Genomic DNA, 22,736 nt, shown 5'->3' on the forward strand with positions numbered 1-22,736 from the left:
TGATCCTTTACCATAAAGTTTTTGATTAACGTCCCGTCGTCCTCTTTCTCTGCCGGGGGGGGGTCTGTTTTTGGTGTTAGTTACATTTCTAGGCTGTTATTAGTAGTCTTGGGCTTGGGTACCCTTCCTCAAGTGGGTTTCATGAACAGTCTGTTTTTGTTTATTTCCTCTCTAGGTTCTGTCCTTGACTTTACCTTATTTTATATTTCTTTGATACCTCCGGGATCTCGTATGCGTCGGCTTTTTGTCAAACGTCAGCTACGCATGACTCGCCAGCTGTTCGCTACTCGTCAGTTGTGCATGATTCGCAAGCTGTATGTCACTTGTCAGCTAGGCATGACTCTAGCAACTCATCACTTGTCTTCGGTCGAACATTCGTCACCTCATGACCGCCGCCAGATAGCTTGCGATCATCACATGGCATTGAGAGACCCTTGCCCTTTGCGTGATCACCAACGTTCATCTCGCTACCTTCAGGCTCGTGCTCGTCACTTGCCAGCTGTTTGCCACTTGCCTTTGGGTGAGCGTCTTACTCCAGCTGCAGGGCAGGAGTGCATTGCACGATTGTCACTCGTCACCCTGTGACTTTGACCCCTCTCCTCAACCCTCACCAGGTGGGTATCATCTCCAGCAGTCTCGCCGTCAGCCATGGCTCATAGTCTGACAGGTGACAGGTGCTTGGCATTCTCTAGGCCTTTGCCAACACTGTGTGCATTCGCCATATCCTCGGAGTTCACCATCACCTCGTCGCCTGTCGGCTCGCCATGGCCCAATAGAGCACGATCGCTCATCAGCGCTTTTCCATTTTTCTGGTTTCCAGTAATCTTGGAGAGCTCTTCCCGCTTGCAGGTAGAATTAGTGACAACACCGGAGAATCTCTTGAGGCCTTGACCCTTGGGGTGTGTTTTTCCTACTTTACTCAACGTAGATCTCCTCTGGTAAGGATCACAGATCTCTTCTGGCTGCGATTCTCGCTAAAAGCATGCACTCTGCTTCTCGGAGATACACATTCCTGGTCTCTTAGTCTTACACAGCGGTTTACTGCTTTGGCTTCCTCGATCACCTTAGAGTATTGGAGCGATTCTCCTCATCCAGTTGACACAGAATTTCAACGAGGAGTCAGGTAACCTTGTGTGAGTGGCACTGTGGTAGTGCTCACCATGACATCCATTTGAGGGAGTTTAGTACACTCTACCCTCCTGAAACTTAACACAGCACTCGCCTTCAAGGAGAAGGGTAAAGCACAAGTGTCAACCTTGGCACGTAATACCTTAACCTTACTCACCACGGAGAACTTGTTGTTTTCACACAAGCACAGTGCTATCGGTTTCCCGATGCATTCATCGGCACGCCAGATTTCGTCATTCCTAGCTCTCTCAAACATTTATTCCCTTACGAACGTTTTGTTTTATCACAGTGTGTCTATGGGACTAGGTCGCCTCTTTTTCTCCCTATCTCTTCCTTTTGGTTGCTTGTGGTACATGGTTACCTTAAAAGTTATCATCATCATTGAATGGAAGAGCTTTGAGAGTTACACAGGCGCCCTCGCCTATTTGCCACTAGGCCAACCCTTTGCTTGACCTGTCTTCTTTTTTCATCCTCTGATGATGACACCCTACCGTGGCAGGAGTTCGCCCTGACAACGGCCATACCACGTCGAAACAACAGCTCTTCCAATCAGGATACTATGAACTGGGGTCTGGTCAGTTCTTGAATGGTTGACCACCTGGGAACACCACTGAGATTGGTGTTGTAGAAGTGTTGCTTCTCCGGTTGCAGCTGTTCTAGCGCAGAGGTGGACTTCCTTGTCCCTCACTTCACCAAGAAAAGATGCCTCTTGATCATGGCTAGGAAAGGGATGCTGAGGACATCATTGATGTTCTTTTCCAAGAGAGAACTACTCCGAGTTTGGAATTTTTCCCACAGAAAGAGAATTGCAACTCGACTAAAAGATGATAAACCTCTCCCCTCCCTCTCTTTACCTTCACAATTCGAACATCCAGTTAGACGCCCATTTCAGGCATTATGGCCTTGGACAGAACAAAGGGTTTCATAGAGGGCTCTTCAACCCTCTACAGTCATTTCCTCCATTAAATGGTCTCCAGTTCCGTCCTCTCCTCCTGGAATAAGTCAGCTTATCTAACTCAGTTCGGCGAGGAGAAGGCATACGCTCAAACAAGTACTTAGTCCACAGGACTTTCTGGGTATGTTCAACCACTAGGACTCTTACTCTTAGATTCCAGAAGGCCATCATTAAGGGAATATCTTCGACTTCTCAAACTTACCAAGATAGGAGGATTGAAGTAAATCTCGAGATACTCCGCCTTCCTTATCTGAGACAGGTACCCTTGGATTCATCGTTGTTGTACGGAGGTTTTTTCCGTAAATTGATCGGATCCTAGGAGGAGGATGACAGGAGCTTCTTCCTTCTTCGAGACACACTTTCAGCCATGAGTGGTTATGTCTCTGGAGTCGGTGTTTCTCTCGGGTATGTCAAGCCCGCAGCAGATTCCTTCGAATCCAACTTCTTCTGGGGCACGAACTCAGTAGGAGACAGACCTGAGAAGACTATTCACAAATGGGAATCTCTGCCTCCACTCTTCCCTGGACTGGACGTTCCCTCCAGATGCATCAAGAGAAAGGGGGAGAGGACCATGCTGTACAACTCTGCTTCCTAGCTCTGGTCAGAGTCCAACCGGTATACTCTTAAACCTACCAGAGATGAGGGCAGACTTCTATGGATATGAGGTACCCCCCCCTTAAAGGAAAACTCAGATTAGAGGTTTGGCTCATTTCTCGGGCAACACCCGATGTCGACCTTCAACTTGACCTAGAACTTAGAGATGGGAGACAGAGAGGGCGGCAAATCGCCTCTAGGTGCTGGAACTCTCCCTTCCCAGTGAGAGTCCCTCCAACCAATGGTTAACAATCCTCCTGCTTGTGGGAAGAATAGCAGACTATGCAGATGCTGGTCGTGTCTTACCCATCCGCAGAAAAGACTCCCTTCACTGGTTGGTCTCCCCTTCAGAAGATTCCTCCAGCGAAGAGAGGTATTCACCCACTCCCCTGCCACGGAAGTAGTCCCTCCACTAGCCACTGGGTAGCAATTTTCATGCTTGCGGGAAGGTTTTCCAACAGTGGCAGCAGACAGTGGTCGCCTTTCCCATCCGCAAAGAAAAACTGCCTCCTTTTTTCATGGTTGGTTTCCCCTTTGGGAGATTCCTCCGGCGGAAAGCTAATCTATTTATCCCCCGACCTTGATCTTTGGGTGCTTGCCATCCACATCACGCCTACTGACTCATCTGCAACTCCCAACGGCGAGAGAACTCCCTCAATGACTATTGACAGCCACTTGTGAACACCTTTCACAAATATGTATCTTTGCTCTAACTTCATGCCTGGAGACTATCCAGCTCCTCCTCCTCTGAGAGTCCTTTCTGCAACAAGTTGCAAAGAGGATGTCTGGATACCAGTATAGATCTTCGGCTTCGACTATCCAGTCCAAGTGGACTATAGTTGGCATCATGGAAGGGTTATCCCGCCCCTCGATACTACTAACCCAGTATTGAAGGAGTTCCTAGTTTACCTTCAGGAGAAAAGCGTTCTCGCAGTCTCGGCAAGGCCATTGCTCCTCTTCATACTGAGTTTTCAAGGCTGACAGACCCTTATTCATAAGTGGGATCTCCTCCACGGGGCAGTGTTTGCATCCTGCGGTCCCCAAAAGATTCCACTCACAACCCAGGACGCCAAGCAGCAAATGTTCACCTGACCTTGATGACAGGTTTTCTGCTCGTGTTGGCTTCAGCCAAAAGAGTTGGCGAACCCATGGGCCACCCTTAAGGCAAGGCGATGGGCTAGGTAATATTTAACATACAGTAGTTTCTGGCAGCTCAGATCCCAGAATCCTAATCCTTCTTTTTGGAAGTCCTTTGCAGCTTACCAATGATAAAGATCAGCAGCTACTATGCCTAAGAGAAACTGGAGCCCCTACCTCAAGAAAACTAAGAGCTCGCCCTCGAGGGTCAGCACCCTTCGTCAGCTTAGGGGAAGGTCAAAGTATCGTCAAGAATAAGTTCTCGGCTTGGATTTTTCAAGGTCATGAATCAAGCATTGAATCCTGATCCTTCTCCTCATAGAAGAGACAGAGAGCTCATAACGTTAGGAGCAGCAGTATGCTCTGTCGTTTTATAAAACTACTCTGTGACGCAGGCCTTGTCAGCAAGCATGTAGAAGCATCAAACGACCTTCACCGCCCACTTCCTGCAAGATATGACCCACAGGAACATAGAGATGCTCTTCATGGATCCTATGGTTGCTACACAATAAATAGTTGTAAACCAAAGGCTTCTTGATGGACAAGTAGCAGATGAGGAAGGGCAGAGTTTAACCATGGTTAAGTCAGGAATGAATGACAAAGAATGACTGGCTCCTTCTTTCGTTCATCTTTTACCCTATGGGGTAACAGCACCAAGGTTAGTCTGTAAAGCTGGCCTCTGCTGTCTGCAGGTAGAATTGGATAAATTCTATGGTACTCTCAAAGGTTCTTAACTCAAAGAACTCATGCCTAGACTAGTCGCATTGCTAGTATCCCGAACACACAGCTTGCAGAGGCTGCAATATTTTTAGCAAGGTGTAAGGGTTCCCACCAGTTACGATCTATATCGTAAGGAGAGAATCCCAGGTCAAATGCCAAGAACCAGTTAGCATGGACATCCACCCTCCAAAGAGATAAGTCATCCCCTATAAATAGTGAGGGTTTGTATTGAGTGATGGAACAAATGACATATTTGGAAGTAATTTGTATATTTTCTAACGATACAAACCTGGAGCTATTTATACAGATTGGCCTGCCAGCACATATTCCCCAAGAAGTCCTGTCTGCAAGCAAAGTGGGTGCTCAGCCCAGGTGTGTGAGTGAGCAGGGTACAGTAGCTGGCCATCTCCCACCCTTATTGCTAACTAGTGGTTGGGGTGGTTATCCATTGCTTAAAGTCTTAGGGCTCATGTTTAAGCTACACCGAAAATAATATCCCCTATAAAAAGCTCCAGGTTTGTATCGAGATGGAAAATACAAATTACTTCCAAATTCATCATTTTCACAACTGAAACTTCAAATTTCTTATATATTGTCAGTGATGGGTGACTAACATGTTCACCAATTGATTCCTTGACATGAAAAAAAAAACATGCATTTAGATACCAAGATTATGCATTTTATATATCGGTTCAGAACTGCTGATGAGGTTACTATGGTAATACGTATGAATGACACATTGCATCTCATTTCATATACTTTCACCACTCAGATTTGCATAAGACATGTCAAGGCTTTTAAGAAAGGTCTTTTTTTCTGTCATGAAGGGGCATACATTGGGACCCTCTTGGCTGGTGGCCTATAAATGATCATCTTAAGGAGTAAGCTACAGTGAGCAGCTGATGTCTGAGGAGTTTGTGGAGTTGCATAAGGAACAGCAACAAGAGGAGGTTGTGGCAATTTCACCTGAGAATGAGGTCCAGAGTGACAAACCTCTGGCTTCAAGTGAAATAAGGACGTTATTGCTTAAAAGGAAATAAAGTTATTGAAATTGTGAGATATCCTACAAACCTTTGTAGAAATGCATCACCAAGATAAGGCTTCAGCTGAGTTGGCAGGATATCTGTGTCAACAATGAGATGTGGCATTTTCATACCATTCAAAAAATAAGGCAAAAGCAGTCTTCTGTAGGTAAGTTCCTTGTAAAAAGAAACTCGCAATGTTTTAGCAAAACTCCTCATGGAGGGAGACTCTCCTTCCAAGCAGTAACCCCTTCCTCCTCCTCCTCTCATGTGCCTCACACCAGCCACGACTCTCCTCAATGGTAAGGTTTGTTTTGTCAATATTTCTATTTATTATTGCAAATTATAAATTTGTATACTGATATTGTGGGTTATTAATTGTTCAATAATTTCCATCACAAATCTTTGAAAATGAGTGTATGTTTGTGTGTGTGTTTATTTATGAATGGTATGGAAGGCATTGAATTTATTCACCATATTTTTCATGGGAAAAATTGTTTTAGTATACAACTTCCAAAATTAATTAAACTTGTACTTACCAAAATGATTGAAACTGTAGTGAGAGTTTTACCCTAATGTTCCTTAAGTTTTAGTTGAAATCATTTCAATGTAGTTCTTCAAAAGTTATGAAGCCCCATGTTATATTGTGAATAGATTTTGAATAGGGATATTGCTGCATTTATGGTTCCAGAATTCTTTTGACTAAAATTTTGTTTTTCCACCACTGAGTTGGGCTATGGTGGAAAGAAAAATATCCTCCAGGTGGTGTAAGTCTGTCAAGGATCCTTCATAGTATCTTGAATTTTGCCATTTTTCATTACATAATAGGAAATTGATGTCATCAGGAGTTTTGGTTTTGGCTACAAATCTATTTGCACCTGCTTTAAACATTTCACTGAAGAGAGATAGTGCTGTCCTTTCTTTTCACTTGTCTAGTTCATTGTAACAAACTTAACTGCATATTACTTAAATCCTGAACAGTTTTAAAAGGAAATAAAAACGCTATGTATTGTACTATATAGAATGAAACATTTGAGTATGTACAGTACACATATACTAATTGACATTCATAAAACAATGAAATAGAGAAGTGTGGGAAGGTTTTGAATAAATACTCTCTTAGTCCTGGTAACAAATGTTATTTAATGCAAAATACAGGTACTTATGAAAGGAAGTCATGTTGACCTCTACATTATTTTGGTGGTGATTAAAAAGTTTGAAATCCTTGAGTTCAGGGACAAAGGTCTGTCATAGACTCGACATTTTGGTAGTCCTGAATGAGGCAAATCTGGCTGACTTGAGAAATATCAGCCCAAAATTCTGCTTTTGATTTTTCTTAAAGTATTGTAAACCTCACAGCTGTTATAGCCCCCAAGGTTATGAAACTATCTCATCATTAGTCACGATTGAAATGCTGTAATATGTAGTCTTCAAAACTTTAGTACCCACTTGAAGTAAAAGAAACTGAAAAATATATAGAAATTAAAATCTGCAGTACTGCATGCCATTGTAAGATTCCTGCTAAATTTTGCCAACGAATGGGATATTTTTTCTAATTCCAGAATAATGTAAGATCTGTAATAAAGGTAACATCAGAGGAAACTCTGTGTATGGAGTGCTTTTGTTCGAAGTCTGAATTCCAAATTGGGTTGATGATGATCCTAATTCATGTAATGTTTAATGTTAAAAAACCAAGTAATGTAAAATTTTACAAAATTTGTCATATAGGAAATTCATTCAACAGATGTGCTTTAATGTTCTTGCTGTCTATTTCAAAGCTCTTGTTAAACATTCTATTCTATCATTGTTAATAATGTTGCCAATTGAAAGACAAAAATCTGAACTTTTGTACATTCAGTAGGTTTTTGTCAATATACAGTAATAAAGTATACAATCTTAGCACCCTAGTCCAACTAACTGTCAGCAGGTACACAGATGGCATGGTTTATAACTTGGACTTTACCTGATTTTAGTTGTTCAGGAAATGGTTGCAGAGCATACAATCAATGTACATTCTGTACCATATTACAGTTTAATTGTTAATATTTGAATTAACAATTATAGATTTTGAATATAAAATTGATAATGCCATCACTCGCCACACTACATACTCAAATTTTTAAAGACTGTTTGTGATCTGAAAGCTACTATGCTTAGCATGCTATTGGTTCTACTCAAAAGTTTTTATGAAGTATTTAAGATAAGACAATCTTATGCTGTACAGTGTTCATTTTCTGAACACGAGAGGAAAAAAGTCATGCCTTCTTTAATTTATTCTCTTGATTTTGGTTAATCACATTTTTACTCGCACAATTTCTAATTAATGTAGAAGGGAATGTTGTAGTTGGAAAAGTTTGAAATTACAAAGCAAAGTAGACAGGGACCAAATATAATGGGTACAAATTCAAAAGCAGAAAAAATGCACGGCAGCTGGGACCAAAGTGACCCTACATAAGTTTCTTCGATGCAATCTGCAATGTCAAGCATGGCATACCATTTAAGTATTGTGTTGTACTGGTAAAGGAGGACCATACTTTCTATATTAACTTATTTGTGTAGACTGGAGTCCTTTGGCGAAAAGAAAATTGTGCATTCCAAAACCTATTTGCCTTCAAGGCTAAAGAGAAATTAGAAGTTATATAACCTGGCTTCTCTATAGAGTAAGGTGCTGATTGACTTTTTTAAGCTTCAGGCCAGAGATATACTTATAACTTTATCTCCATGATATAAATAGGATTGTCTTTTATATAAACTTTTCATCTAAATTTTTTTTTCTGCAGGCCAGAGAAAAGATGACTGCGCTTGCAACGCAGATACTTAGAGGAAGCAGAAAGACTGCTGCACATAAAGCTGAAGAAAATTCTGCTGCTTCAGCCACTGGAGGCACCACAGAAACTGATACAGCCACTGGAGGCCCTACAGAAACTGCTTCGGCCACTGGAGACACAACAGATACTGCTTCGGCCACTGGAGAGACATCAGATACTGCTTCGGCCACTGGAGAGACAACAGATACTGCTTCGGCCACTGGAGAGACAACAGAAACTGCTTCGGCCACTGGAGACACAACAGAAACTGCTTCGGCCACTGGAGACACAGCAGAAACTGCTTCGGCCACTGGGGACACAGCAGAAACTGGCTCGGCCACTGGAGGCACCGCAGGAACTGCTTCGGCCACTGGAGACACAGCAGAAACTGGCTCGGCCACTGGAGGCACCGCCGGACCTGGCTCGGCCACTGGAGGCACCGCCGGACCTGGCTCGGCCACTGGAGGCACCGCCGGACCTGGCTCGGCCACTGGAGGCACCGTCGGACCTGGCTCGGCCACTGGAGGCACCGCCGGACCTGGCTCGGCCACTGGAGGCACCGCCGGACCTGGCTCGGCCACTGAGGCACCGCAGGAATAGCTTCAGTTGGGACATATGAGGAGTCCTCTCAGATGAATAGTGTAAGGAATTTTTCCTCTTCACCTGATGGTATTGAAGGAATTGAAGATGAACTATTCATTGAAAATGACGTGCCAACTGAAGATGAACAAGAAAGCATTACAAGTGATGAGGCGTTAGTAGATTTGCCTGCTGCTGCTGGGAACTTACATGATGAAGCTGGAGGTAATTAAACCTAGGAAGCCTTATTCCACCTAAGAATTAAGGAAATGAGGTTACTGATGAGAAACTTGTTAAAATGTATAGTAAAGAATGTCAAATGTTTTAATTAGGATATTCGAATTTTAAATATATTTAAGGAAGTAGATGTTTGTAATTTAACTATATTGATATTTAGATGTTATTGTTTAAACAGCATTAAACTTGGAGTTGCATTAAAATGTGTACTTGATAAATCCTAAAATTGTCACGAATTTTTAAAAATCCCGGATATAGGCCCCAAATTCTGTTACGTTCAACTATCGTGCACAATGTAGAGTATGCAAAAATCTACTAAAAAGTTTATGAAAGAATAGTAAAACATTAACAGCAAATGATAATGATAGCCAGCAAATCAAATGAAAATATATATAAGATTTAACATAAATATTTTCTATATTTTACAAGACTCACAGAATACTCATGGCACACCAAAATTAATGGGTAAATATCTGAAGTTATCACTAAGTAGGTCGAGTTGACTTCACAAGCTATAATGCAGCGAGGGACATATAACGTTGGTTATATAAAAGGTTGACCGTTTATGTAAAGTATCAGAGCGTCTGATGTTGAAGAAATTTATTTCTTGAACTACCTCATCTTCAAGATACTCTATTGTTATGTATAATCGCTAACTTTCAGTCACAGAAGGTGTAGCTGACGAATGTTTCCAAACACGAGCGGTGTTCAGTCAGGTCTCTCTCTTCTCTCTCTCTTCTCTCTCTCTCTCTCTCTCTCTCTCTCTCTCTCTCTCTCTCTCTCTCTCTCTCTCTCTAAAGATTATACAATCGAAAGAAAATGAAAAAAGGGACTTAAAAGAAAGGACACTTCAAAATATATATATAAAAAAAAGTACTTTACTCCTATGCAAAAAAGATGAATAAAGGGAGATTAAAAATAGGCCCTCTTAGAATTGAAGGACGGTTAACAAATAAAAAAAAAAGGAAATATGCAACATATTAGCAGAAAAATGATTGAGTTCACGCCAAGAATTGCGAATGAGAATAATGAAACAGAAATGAAAGAAGAAAATGTTGAATATCTAACGGATATATATATTAAAGAAGCAGATATTGTGCAGGCTATAAGTGAAATTAAAACTGGATTGGCAGCCGGACCAGGTGGAGTTCCAGCGATTTTGTTAAAAAAAAAAAAAACTCCACACACTATCGCAAAGCCGCTTGCAATACTGCTAAGACAAAGTGTAGATACGAGCGAGATATATGTTAAACATAAATTAGCTTATATAACCCCTATTTTCAAAAAGGGATCAAGACTAGAGGCAAGCAATTATAGACCTGTTAGTCTAATATCACATAATATGAAAGTGTATGAGAGGCTGATAAAAAAGAAAATGAATCATTTGGTTAAAAATTATTTCTTTAATATAGGTCAACACGGTTTTGTGCCCGGAAAAAGTACACAAACCCAACTGACAGCACACTATGAAAACATATACAAAAATATGATAAATGAAAAAGATCTATCTAGATTTTGCAAAAGCCTTTGACAAGGTAGACCATAATATATTGGAGAAAAAAATGAAAAAGCATAATATTGTGGGAAAGATAGGAAAATGGGTAAAAGAATTCCTGCAAAACAGAAAACAGGTAGTGGTTGACGAGAAATCAGATGAAGACCAGGTAATAGCTGGTGTGCCACAGGGTACGGTATTAGCTGCACTGCTGTTTGTTATTATGACTGTGATGTTAAAAACTCTGTAGTGAGAAGTTTCGCCGATGACACAGGAATAAGTAGAGAAATTACTTGTGATGAAGATAGGAACTCACTACAAAGAGATCTAAACAAAATATATGAATGGCCGGAGATAAATAGGATGGTATTTAACTCCGATAAATTCGAATCAATAAATTATGGAAACAGAGAAGGAATGGTATATGCATACAAGGGACCTAGTAACGAGACAATCACAAACAAGGAAGCAATTAAAGACCTTGGTGTAATGTTAAACAGGAATATGTTATGCAACGACCAAATAGCAACACTGTTGGCTAAATATAAAGCAAAAATGGCAATGCTATTCAGACACATTAAAACAAGAAAAGCTGAACACATGATTATGCTTTACAAAACTTATGCACGTAGTACACTCGAGTACTGCAATGTGATATGGTACCCACACTACCAAAGGATATTGCTCAAATAGAGAGTGTACAAAGGTCCTATACTGCTAGACTAGAAGAAGTTAAGGGCCTTGACTACTGGAAAAGACTGCAATTTTTAAAACTATACAGTCTAGAAAGGAGAAGAGAATACTACATGATAATACAAGCATGGAAGCAAATAGAAGGACTTACTGAAAACATCATGGAGCTAAAAATATCAGAAAGAGCAAGCCGAGGTAGATTAATAGTGCCAAAAAATATACCAGGAAAACTAAGGAAGGAGCACAGGACATTAATCCACTACGCACCAGCATCGTTAATGCAGCGACTATTTAATGCGCTGCCAGCTCATCTAAGAAACATATCGGGAGTGAGCGTATATGTGTTTAAGAATAAGCTCGATAAATACCTAAGATGCATCCCAGACCATCCAAGACTGGAAGATGCAAAATACACCGGAAGATGCATTAGCAACTCTCTGGTGGATATACGAGGTGCCTCACACTGAGGGACCTGGGGGAACCCAAACATAGAATATGGCAATAAGGCTCTCTCTCTCTCTCTCTCCTATCGGGAACCATTTACTAGAGAATTCTGGAGCATTCAAGAAAACATTATGCAATAGAACTGGGCAAGGAACCCGCTCTAGAATCATCGTGTTGAACTCACGTTCGTCAGACGCCTAGCACCGAAAAACAGTAGTTATGAAAAGTATCTAGAACTCCCGTTCCAGAACACAATATTTTGAGTTATACTGCCATTACTATGTAAATTTTATATCATCATACATAAAAAATTAGCAATTTTCACAAATTTTGTAATATAATATACATAAACTTAAAGTAACATATAACACACAGGGCAAAGTTGAAAAAATGGATTTTGACATAGGAAAAATCTATTTTTGGGTAAGATAGCCATGTTGTCCTGATGGAAGTTCCTCATTGGCAGCTTCTACTTGTGATATTTCTGCGAGTGATATACCAGAGAAATATTACCTTGGAGGTATAACAGAGTTCTAACCTCTGGAGCGCATATCCAGAGAGAGATCGTGTATAAATCAGGGACGTATTAATAACAAGCCATGGCTATCCTTACCCGAATAGTTAACCTTGTCTCGAAGGATAAGGGTAGAGGGAAGGACGTAGGTTAGTGAGCCGTTACAACTCCCGATCTCAATGTGCTACAACTAACACGTTTTCTGTTGAACCATTCCAGGAGCACATCGCATGACGCGAGGTCCCACACTGAGAATTGGGATGGGATGGAAAGTAACGGGAGGGACATCATGACGACATGGCTATCTCACCCAAAAATAGATTTTTTCTATGTCAAAATCCCTTTTTTTGGCTCAAACCATGTCGTCCTGATGGAAGTGTACCAGAGAATTATTTTTCTCAGTTGTGGCCTTAAGAGTTTTAACCCTGTACACCCCATAGACATAATCACACTTCCTGTAGCATCAGTAACTATGGTACCAGGCTATGGACCAAGCAATATGTTTTTAAAAAGTACAAGCAAAGGAAATCAATGTCACAGTTCCACTCACTGTGGAGAAGATCTTTGTCTCCAGAAGATGAAAGACTGAAGTCTATAAAAGGAGGGTTCAAAATTGAGGTACACTACTTTTATTTTGTACAGTAGGTCCAATGAAAGGAAATGCAAAAAGGAACAACAGTCTTATATTGTTTCCAAAATATGCATGAATGTAACAGTAATCAATTGTAACATTATAGCAGTATATATATACAGAAAACCACAGTTTTCCGACCCTAAAATTATGTAAGAGTAATAAAATAGTAACACTCATGACATGCATGGAAAAATATCACCTTTGACTCTTTATAATATTAAATAGTACATTGAAAAGAGGAACAAGAGTCCCCTTGCACAGTGTAGACTGAAAAGTCCCAACCGTGTTTAATCTCTTCCAACTGATGTAGGTAATGTTTGAAGAATACACTTGAAGATTTCATCCTGTGTAAGCCTGTAGGCCTGCAAAGGACATAGATTGGAAAATGTTTAAGGAAGAGGCAACTTTTCTAGGGTCATGACCAGCTTGAATACTTTCGAGTTGAGCCCTTCTGGTGAAATAGGTGAGTTTGGACCTTAGCTGTTCCAGAAAAAGGGTAGATCCTGTTGAATCCCCTTTAAAGAGTTAAATAGGTGGGCTTTAAGGCTGTCCAGAGGGCACAAAAAAGGGTTTTCTTGTAGTGGAACTATTTTCTAGGGCCCCCAGCATTTTGTGAGAAGTTCGTTTTTCGCCAAGAATGCAGGATCTGGATGAACGTTTACCTCTCCAAAATTTGAGAATTCAATGTGGCCGCCATCCCTTGAAAGGGCCACAATCTCACTGACTCTAGCATCAGAAGCTATAGCAAGGAAAAAGATAGATTTCTGAGATGATCCCTCAGAGAGGCAGAGGCGTTATCTATCAAAGAGGCAAAGTGCAAGACTTTATCCAACAACCATGAAATAGCCTTGGGATGAGCATTAGGTTTCAGTTTAGCACAAGCCTTCGGGATTTTATTGAATAGCTTCCTATTGAGTTTGATATCAAAAACATATGCGATCGGTCTGGTTAGTGCCGACTTGAGGCAATATTGTAGTTGTAGAGGCTAAACCTTGATCGTGTAGTAAAATGAAGAAAGAAGTATGGAAGTCCATAGAAATAGAAGAGGGCTGATGACTTTTCACGAACCCAGCCCATTTTTTTTTTTCAGGAAGACAAATATTATAATTTTGTGGTGTTGGACTGGTACTCTAATATGAAATCAGTTCTTTCCCTTTCAATTGCGAATTTTCTTTGAGCCACGAGGGCAAGAAAATCATTAGCTGAAGGGTTTTCGTTATCCAAGAGGAAGCGAAGACAGTTATTTGTTGAACAATCTAGGGCAGCACTGGAGAGGATAGAGGGATCTAGAGGGTCTGAATTCCAGAACAAGAGGGTACCAATTGCTCTTGGGCCACTTGGGAGACACCAGAGCTACTGTTCCCTTGAAAGTCTGCAGTTTGTTCAGTACTTTCAATAGGAGATTGAATGGAGGAAATAGGTAGATGAGACCACTGGTTCCAATCCAGAGACATCGCATCCATTCCTGTCGCTTCCGAGTCCAAGTTTGGTGCTACATATCGGGGAAGTTTTTTTTTTGTTGAAGCTCGTTGCAAAGAGAACTATTTGAAGTCCCAGGACTTACTCTAGATTGAAACAGAATGGTTTTATGTCCCGAGACCATTCTGTTTCCTGAGGCTTGGATCTCAACAGGGTGTCCACCGTCACATTGCAAACCCTTTCGAGGTGAACTGCTGAAAGATGCCATTTCCTCCTTTTTGCTAAAGAGAGAATGGCCAGGACTACATGGTTGATCTTGAAATGTGATCCTGAAGTTCGGAGGGCTATTCATGATAATGGGGACAAAGTTTCGTTACGATGGGGTATCTATAACATACGTGATAGGTACCACGTGATCACCTGCTACCACTGTCAGAGGTATGGACATCTTGAAAACGATTATAAGTCTAAGAATGATGATAGTCTGTGGGAAATGTTCAGTGAGACATTCCACCAGGGAGTGTAATTCGCAAGTGTCAAAGTGTATAAACTGCACAAAGTTAAACAAACCAAGTGACCACACAGTAAATTCTAGAGACTGCAAAGCTTATGACTTGGAATTGAAAAGACTAGCGGAAAATACTGATTATGGTTACTAAGGATGTCATAAACTGTGGCTATGTAAATATACAATCTGTAGGTAATAAGACTGTTTAAATTTGAGAATTGATAAATGAGAATTATTTGGATATGCTAGCATTATCTGAAACATGGTTAAATAACTTGGTCAAGGCAGAGATCACTGAAATGACCCCCCCCCCCCACACGTCTTCTTTCACATACCGAGAGAGGGTAGGTCTGGTGGGGGTGTCAGACTTTATTCATAAAAGTTACTCAAATCACAAAATGCTGAAAAGAATTAGTGCAACAAGCTTTGAATATATAGAAATAGAATTTACGTCAAAAACAGAAAATTATCCTCTTTAACGATCTACAAACCTCCTAGAGCAAACATTAGTATCTGTTTTGAAGAATTCGGTGCTGTCATTGAGATGATTATCATGGAGAAAAATGAATAAGTTATCTGTGGAGACTTCAATTTTTGGATGGTTGACGCATCAAATCCTGATGCCTTGGTATTTAGTGAGTTAATAGAATCATATTGACTAGTGAATAATGTCGACTGTACAAAAACTTAGTTTTAAGTGATGACATGAATAATGTTATATCTCATATAAAAGTTGAAGATAAATGTATTATCTCCCCAGTACACAAACTTATTACGTTTAGTCTACCTCTACAGAAACATGCATTAGTAAAGAAAATAAACTTTAGACATAAATCAAATTTTTCTCTTACCATATTTATTGAAGAATTTACAAAGAAAATGAATGATGCTATTAACATTCCCTGTGATCATGATGACCAACGTCTGTTAGGAGCTAAGTGTGCTAACTGTCTTACGACGACCACTTATAATAAAGTGAGTAAAAGTGAATATGATGCCATGTGCCCACTGATGGAAAAGACTATAACTGTAAAAGACCAATCTCCTGGGTTTGATGGAGAGACTTTGGTAAAAAAAAGTGGGAAAAAAAGACGTAAAGAAAGAAAGTAGAATAGGTTATAAACTAAAAGTACTTAAGTAGAATACAAAACTGCTGAGTGTCAATATAACTACCTATTACGAAGGAAAAAAAGTGAATACTATAAGAGAAAGATCCTTGAAGCAGCAACAGACATTTATAAGTTATATTTTCTCCTGAATGGTATAATGGGAAATGTAAAAGAAAAGAAGCTACCTCATGGATACAGTGACCAGGAACTAGCAAATATTTTTTTAGTATTCTTTAAAAACAAAATTGAAAATATAACCAGGTCATTTGTAAATACTCAACATCAGATTAATGATACACCAGGCACACAGACAAAATTAATACGATTTAACAACATAACACAAGATGAAATCACCAGAATTATCAAGAAAGCAAAGAAAACAAACTGCGCGATCGATCCTATGCCAATATCTGAAGTAATTGGCGAGAGAAACTTTTCTAGTCTAGCCGAAATGATAATGAGAATAGCAAATGCAAGCATGGATATAGTCACACCAGTTCTGAAAAATGCACGGGACTACCAGGAATTAAGCTCATGTAAACGTATTTCGAATCTATCCTTTGTTTCAAAAGTGTTTGAATATGTAATTCTTGAACAACTAGTCAGTCACTTAGAAGTAATATAAGCTTTGCCTGTCAGCCAATCTGGTTACAGAAAACTATACTCTACGGAGACAGCCATCTGCTCTGTTGTAAATGATATGCTGGAAATGATGGATGAAAATAAATGTGGTATCTTAATATTGGTCGAGCTCAGTGCTGCTTTGGATACAGTTGTGCGTGAACTGCTACTAAATAATCTAGGGTTCATCGGCGTCAAACATCAAGCCTTCGAATACCTAAAAGACTACTTAGTTGGTAGAGATTACTGTGTACAAATTTGTAACTCTTATTCATCATATGAGCCCTTAAACAGAGCGGTACCCCAGGAGAGTGTACTTGGCCCAATCTTATTCTGCATCTATACTATCGATCTATCAAAAATACTCCAATGGCATGGTGTGAAGTTCAAACTATTTGCAGATGTCACACAATTTTACTTCTCCATAAATATTATAGATGACACTACTAAACCAAATCCTTGATAGTGTTAGAGAATGGGTTACATTTAAACAATTAAAATTAAATGAGAACAAAACTAAATTCATAGTGGTGGTCAAGAGAAACAGAGTGAGAAACTTGGGTGATATTCAAATGAACATAAATAATGACTCGGTGCCAATATCTAGTAAAGTTCGAGATCTAGTTGTATTTCTTGACTGTAACCTGTCTCTAAATGCCCAAATAAATAATGTAATAAATACTGCTGGTTACCATCTAAGAAATATTGTCTTTTCAAAAAAGTACCTGGACGAAAATTCTGTAAAGAAACTTGTGATAAACTGTGTTATTACCAGGATTAACTACTGTAACTCTAACTATTATAATTTACCAAAAGTGCAACTTAAGAAATTACAAAACATAATAAACAGCGGAGCAAGACTAATAAAACGTGTCCTACCTAGAGAAAGGATCACCCTTATACTAATCAATTTACACTGGCTGCCGATTAAAGCGAGAATTTAATCTAAAATATGTACAATAACCCACCAAGTTATCAGAACCGGTCGTTTAAAATACTTAAGAGAATTGCTACATAATGCGCAGCCAACAAATCGTGTCAACACGAGAATAGTTACAGATGGCTTCAAACTGTTGGAACCTAGATATATGTCTTCTTTAGGCTCCAGAGCCTTTAAATATGCGGCCCCGAGACTATATAACAAGCTCCCACGAAACATTCGAATGATTGAAGACATTAAGGCTTTCAAGAGGAAACTGAAGACCTTCTTATTTAAAAAATCTTACAACAGTGACGATTTAACAGTAAATGAACAACACGTGATCTGAAACGATAAATATTCTGAACGAACAAGGTAAATCGACACCGGAGGTCCTGTAGAGAGTGGGGTTCTCCTGCTGTATGGGACCGGAAAAGCAGCCATCAAAGTAAGTAAAGTAAGGAGATCGGGAGCCCTGTCTGTTGACACATTGCACTGTGTTGTTGTCGAATACCAATCTGATGTGTAATTTCGTCTTTGGGCATGGTCTCTTGAGAGTCAGAAACACTGCCATACCCTCCAGAACTTTGATGTGAAACTTCTGAACTACAATCAACCACTAACCCTGCACTTTCTTGGAACAGGAGTGTCCTCCCCAACCTTGTACCAAGGCGTCCGTGTGATTAGTCACGGAAGGAGAAGGATACTGAAGAGGGACGTCATTTGATAGACTCTTGGCAGTGGACCACGGCTTGAGCTGCTTCCGCAGTAAGGCCGGGGTTTTGTGGCAAAGATCTCTCCGAGCATTGGATGCCTTTCTTCTCCAGACTCTGTTGGCATCTTTGAGCCTTGATTTCAAGATTTGGTCCATCACTGCAGCGAACTGTAACTACCCCAAGACCCTTTCTTGTTGTCGTCTGGTGAGTACTTTTGAACGAAGTAAGCACCTCACCGAGTTTGTGATTTCCTTTGTCTTGCCTTGTGGTAGAAATAGGGTGTGTGACTGTAGGTTCCAGTGAAGCCCTAGCCACTGGAACTTCCGAGCTGGAGATAGCCTGGACTTCTCGAGGTTGATTTGGAAGCCCAGAGATTGTAGAACGTTCATGATCTCTTGGGCTGTTTGAAGACATTCCGACTTCGTTACAGTCCAGACTAACTCTTCGACCAGGTACACCATCACCTGAAGGCCTCTGTTCTGAAGTTGTTGGATAATGGCCTCGACTAGTTTCGTGAAAATCCTTGCCCGAAGGGCATAGCTTTGAATACGTAGGCCTTTCTTGCCTGGGCTAGTAGGGTCCGTATTTGTTTAGTGGAGACAAGTCCAGAATAGTTCGAAGTGTATTCGAATCTTTTTTGGTCATGCAGAATAGTCGCCCTTGAAAGTTCACGGATTTAGTGCAACGGATCACTCCCTTCCGGAGAGGGTCCTGAACATAATCCTCCAAAAAGGGGGTGGTGGGTTGAAAGAATCTATTGAACGGGGGTGGTTTCTGCCTCCATTTTCAGCCTAGCCCATGGATTGAACTCCAATTGAGCCCTGAACTGGTGAAGTCGTCCCCCCTAACGGATGCTCCTCACTGTTGTTGTAAAGGACTTGCAACTTTAGACGTCTTGTCTCTACTTCCTCGGCCTCTAGTTTGACTGCCTCTTCCAGACCTTCCCCTGTTACTGGGGCCTTTCCTATGAGCTTTGGTGGGGGGAAACGTGCTGGTAACTCTCTCGTACACCAGGTTGAAGGCTGTGAAACGTACTGCTGGGGGACCGTGTACATTGTCTGAGGGATGGCGGCAACTGAGGCTGTCGCGACAGGAAAGGATTTCCTTCCTTTGAAGTGACTTCTAGGCTTCTTGCCCTTAGGTTGAGGTCCTTCATTGGGGGTAAATTTTTGTTTAGAGGTAGAACCCCACTTGTCAATAAGGCTCTTATTCTCTTGAGCCGCTTTGTCCATGACCTCTTTAACCAGCTTCTCAGGGAAGAGATCCTTCCCTCAGATGTTGTAGTCAATCAGTTTTCTGGGTTCATGTCTGATTGTAGCAGCAGCTAGGACGTGTTCTCTACATGCTCTCCTGGCCAAGAAGAAAGCATGGAGATCTCTATGAAACATGACACGGTGAGTTTTAGTCAAGACAGGGAAGAGATCAGATTTGGAATAGTTTCCAATAAGCCTCTCTAAATAAGATTGGAAGGATAAAGAGGTAGGAAGTCTCTCTTTAGCTTTCAGTTCTCCCTTCAATAGGGATTCGAGACTCCTAGGCAGTTCCTCATTAAACTGTTTGCCTCCGACGTCTTTATCTAGTTTTCCAACAGTAAATGTATGTTGGACGTCCTCGCAATTGTTCGAATTGTAAGGAAGGGTTGGAGAGACAGGTTGACATCCCTCTAGCACTGGAAAGGGTCTGTTCTCCCTTACTGCTTTCAATACGGCCTCTAAGCGTTTAGAGGCAAAGGGAAAGACAGTATCTTTGGGGGCCACAAAAGTGGCCTGTTTCTGCCAAGGGCAGAAAGTTGGGTATTAATGAATTCAGCCGTCTTTAACTCCCTAACCTAAAGGGATTAAGCCTTGCCATGATCCAGAATGATCGTTTCCTTAGGGCTCGTATCATCCCTAATGAACACATCCGAATTAAGCCTTACGTAACAGTAAGGATAGCTATCAATCAATGGAAAGAATTCCAAGTCTGAAACTGTCTTGAAACCCAAACCATCCCCAATATGAGGGAACCCTTCGGTTAAGGCCATATTCTCAGCATAGAGCAAAGGGTTCTTAACTATGCATTCTGGTAGGCTCGAAGCTGGGAGAGTCCTAGAAGCAGGTGCCTGTTGTAACGCTTCTATCCTCGCTGTTAGATCTGCTGGAGATCATTCATATTTGGCGGTTAAATTTTCCATGAATGCTTTCATGGACGACATTAGTTCTAATTTACTGGGTAGTGAAGGTTTGTCCAATATCGGAATCGGGGTGGAGGTGGAAGCTGGGGCTTGGGTAGAAAGTAAAGAGGCATCGGGAGCTGCACTCACCTGATGTACATCTAATGATTCTTCCGAGGCTTCCGTGATCAGCAGGATCCTCTGCTTCTCTGATGAAACAAAAGTAGTAGACATGTCATCCATGTCCAGGCTCATGACTTGTAGAGTGTCTCGGACTTCATCATCTGCATGATCTGCTGGTACCGGCGGGAGTTGGACCGTCGATAATTGTTGACCAAAAACGGAAGACACCTCAGCCTTGGGAAACAGGAGGTCCTTCAGTTCCAGAGAAGGAAGATAATAAGCACCTTGTTGAGAGCTCTTCTGGAGACGTCGGTGGCATAGAAGCCGGTTTGAAGGAGATCCATGCAAACCTTGCAGTCAGTAGGGTCCCAGATTGCAGTGGATCCATTGGAAACATGGCAACTAACATGTTTCCGGCAGGTCTTGTGGCCACAGGGTAACTTGACCCGCCTGGTACAGGTGACCGTAGAACACTCCATGTCATCAGCGACCTGTAAAGATTACAAAAGTAAATGAGGAACGGACATCATTAAACATCATATTTTCTTAAAATTAAGGAAAAAAAATTTTATATAGGCTATCCTAGCTAATCCTACACCTAAAGAATGGCTAAATCAAAAATATAATAGAACACATGGCAAACAGCTCAGAAATCTGGAATGATTTATGAAGCAAAGCATAATGACAGTGTGGTAGGAATATGGAGGAAAGGATCCCATTGAAAGAACACCAGAACCTCCAGAGTAGGTCTATCAGAGCAGCTTAAGAATGCAAGTTCACTCATCTTATTGCCTAGACCAGCAACAGCTACCCCGAGGCATTAGCGGCTGGGAGGTGGCAATTATTTGTAGTAGCCAGAGAAGGATAACCTGTCCCAGGCTTGTCAATACAAGGTGGCAGACACATTGTAAAGTCAACAGGAGGAGAGTGGACAATCCCAAGGGAAGGGTCCACACGCAGGGGAAGTACAGGACTGAAAGGCAGATAAGAGAACCAACCAGAACCTGATCATTATCATTAACTTAAAGAAAGTGGGGGTTCAGCCCATAAGATAATGAGAGCCGTACAAGACGGATAGGACACTAAGAATTAAAAATTCAGAGGGTGTCCTGACAACCAGGCAGGATCCAATTGACTAACTCCGGAGGATAATGTTCCTCAGATGTGGGATAGGAAAGAGCATATGACAAGTCTAAGGCTGTAGCTGAGGCGGTTGAGGGGGTGACCCAAAGTCAACACACAGCCAGTGCTAGAAGAACTCAAGCTGAAAAAAACTGGAAGCAGAGACAGGAGGCAGCACCTCTGTCTAGATAGGCTAACCCGGCAAGGGAGTCAAGACTCCATATCTAGAGGGATATCTCAAGCTGACAAGACAGGAAGCAGAGACAAAAGGCAGCACCTCTGCCTAGATAGGCTAATCAGGCAAGGGAGGCAAGACTCCATAGCAAGAGGGATATAGCACAGGAAGAGAGGCTGCAGACATAGGATAAGCACTGCCAAGGCGGCAGATGAGTGACCCAAGGGGTACCAACTCTGTGCCTAGATAGGGTTAGGCCATGGTAGAACTATGTAGGCAAGCCTAGCCTCCTAGCTAGTGATGGAAAGCTCAAAAGCTAGGGTGACATGACTAGACAAGAGGAACATAGTTCTGGCCTAGATAGGGTTAAGCTAGGGTGACATGACTAGACAAGAGGAACATAGTTCTGGCCTAGATAGGGTTAGGCCACGAGAGGACTGAGTAGGCAAGCCTAGCCTCCTGGGGTGAGGGAAAACTCAAAAGCTAGGGTGAGATGACTAGACAAGAGGAACATAGTTCTGGTACAATCAGGTTATAGCCTAACTAGGAAGGGGAAGGGACAGAGAAATACCCAAAGGTGGACTCTAAGGTGGCAGAGAGATTTCAACCAGGAGAGGAGAAAAGCTCATCTACCTAGGCCAGAAAAGATAGCCTACAAGTAGGCACACTAACAGGCACTAGGAAAGGGGAAGGAGGGTTGATGATGGGAGATTCAGAAAATGGTGAGGCGGTATAGCAGGAAGGCCCAACAACAACACGGAACAACAATAGGGTCCCAGAGGGGTTGCCATGATAGGGTACAGAGGACAAGTCTTCACAACCAGGCATAGCCTACCAAAGACAAAGAGAGAAGCCTAATGACGGTTAATGCTACACAAGGAGGTCTACTAGTCAGTATCAGAACTAGGGCAAG

The 22,736-nt window shown here is 41.5% G+C and overlaps 1 pseudogene; it reads left to right on the forward strand.

Moving 5' to 3' along the window:
- Positions 1 to 9,409, forward strand: part of LOC137653204 (uncharacterized) — a 36,152-nt pseudogene extending 26,743 nt beyond the window's left edge.
- Positions 9,410 to 22,736: the final 13,327 nt, after the last annotated feature.

Source organism: Palaemon carinicauda, chromosome 1, assembly GCF_036898095.1.
Source record: "Palaemon carinicauda isolate YSFRI2023 chromosome 1, ASM3689809v2, whole genome shotgun sequence".
NCBI classification, from domain to species: Eukaryota; Metazoa; Arthropoda; class Malacostraca; order Decapoda; family Palaemonidae; genus Palaemon; species Palaemon carinicauda.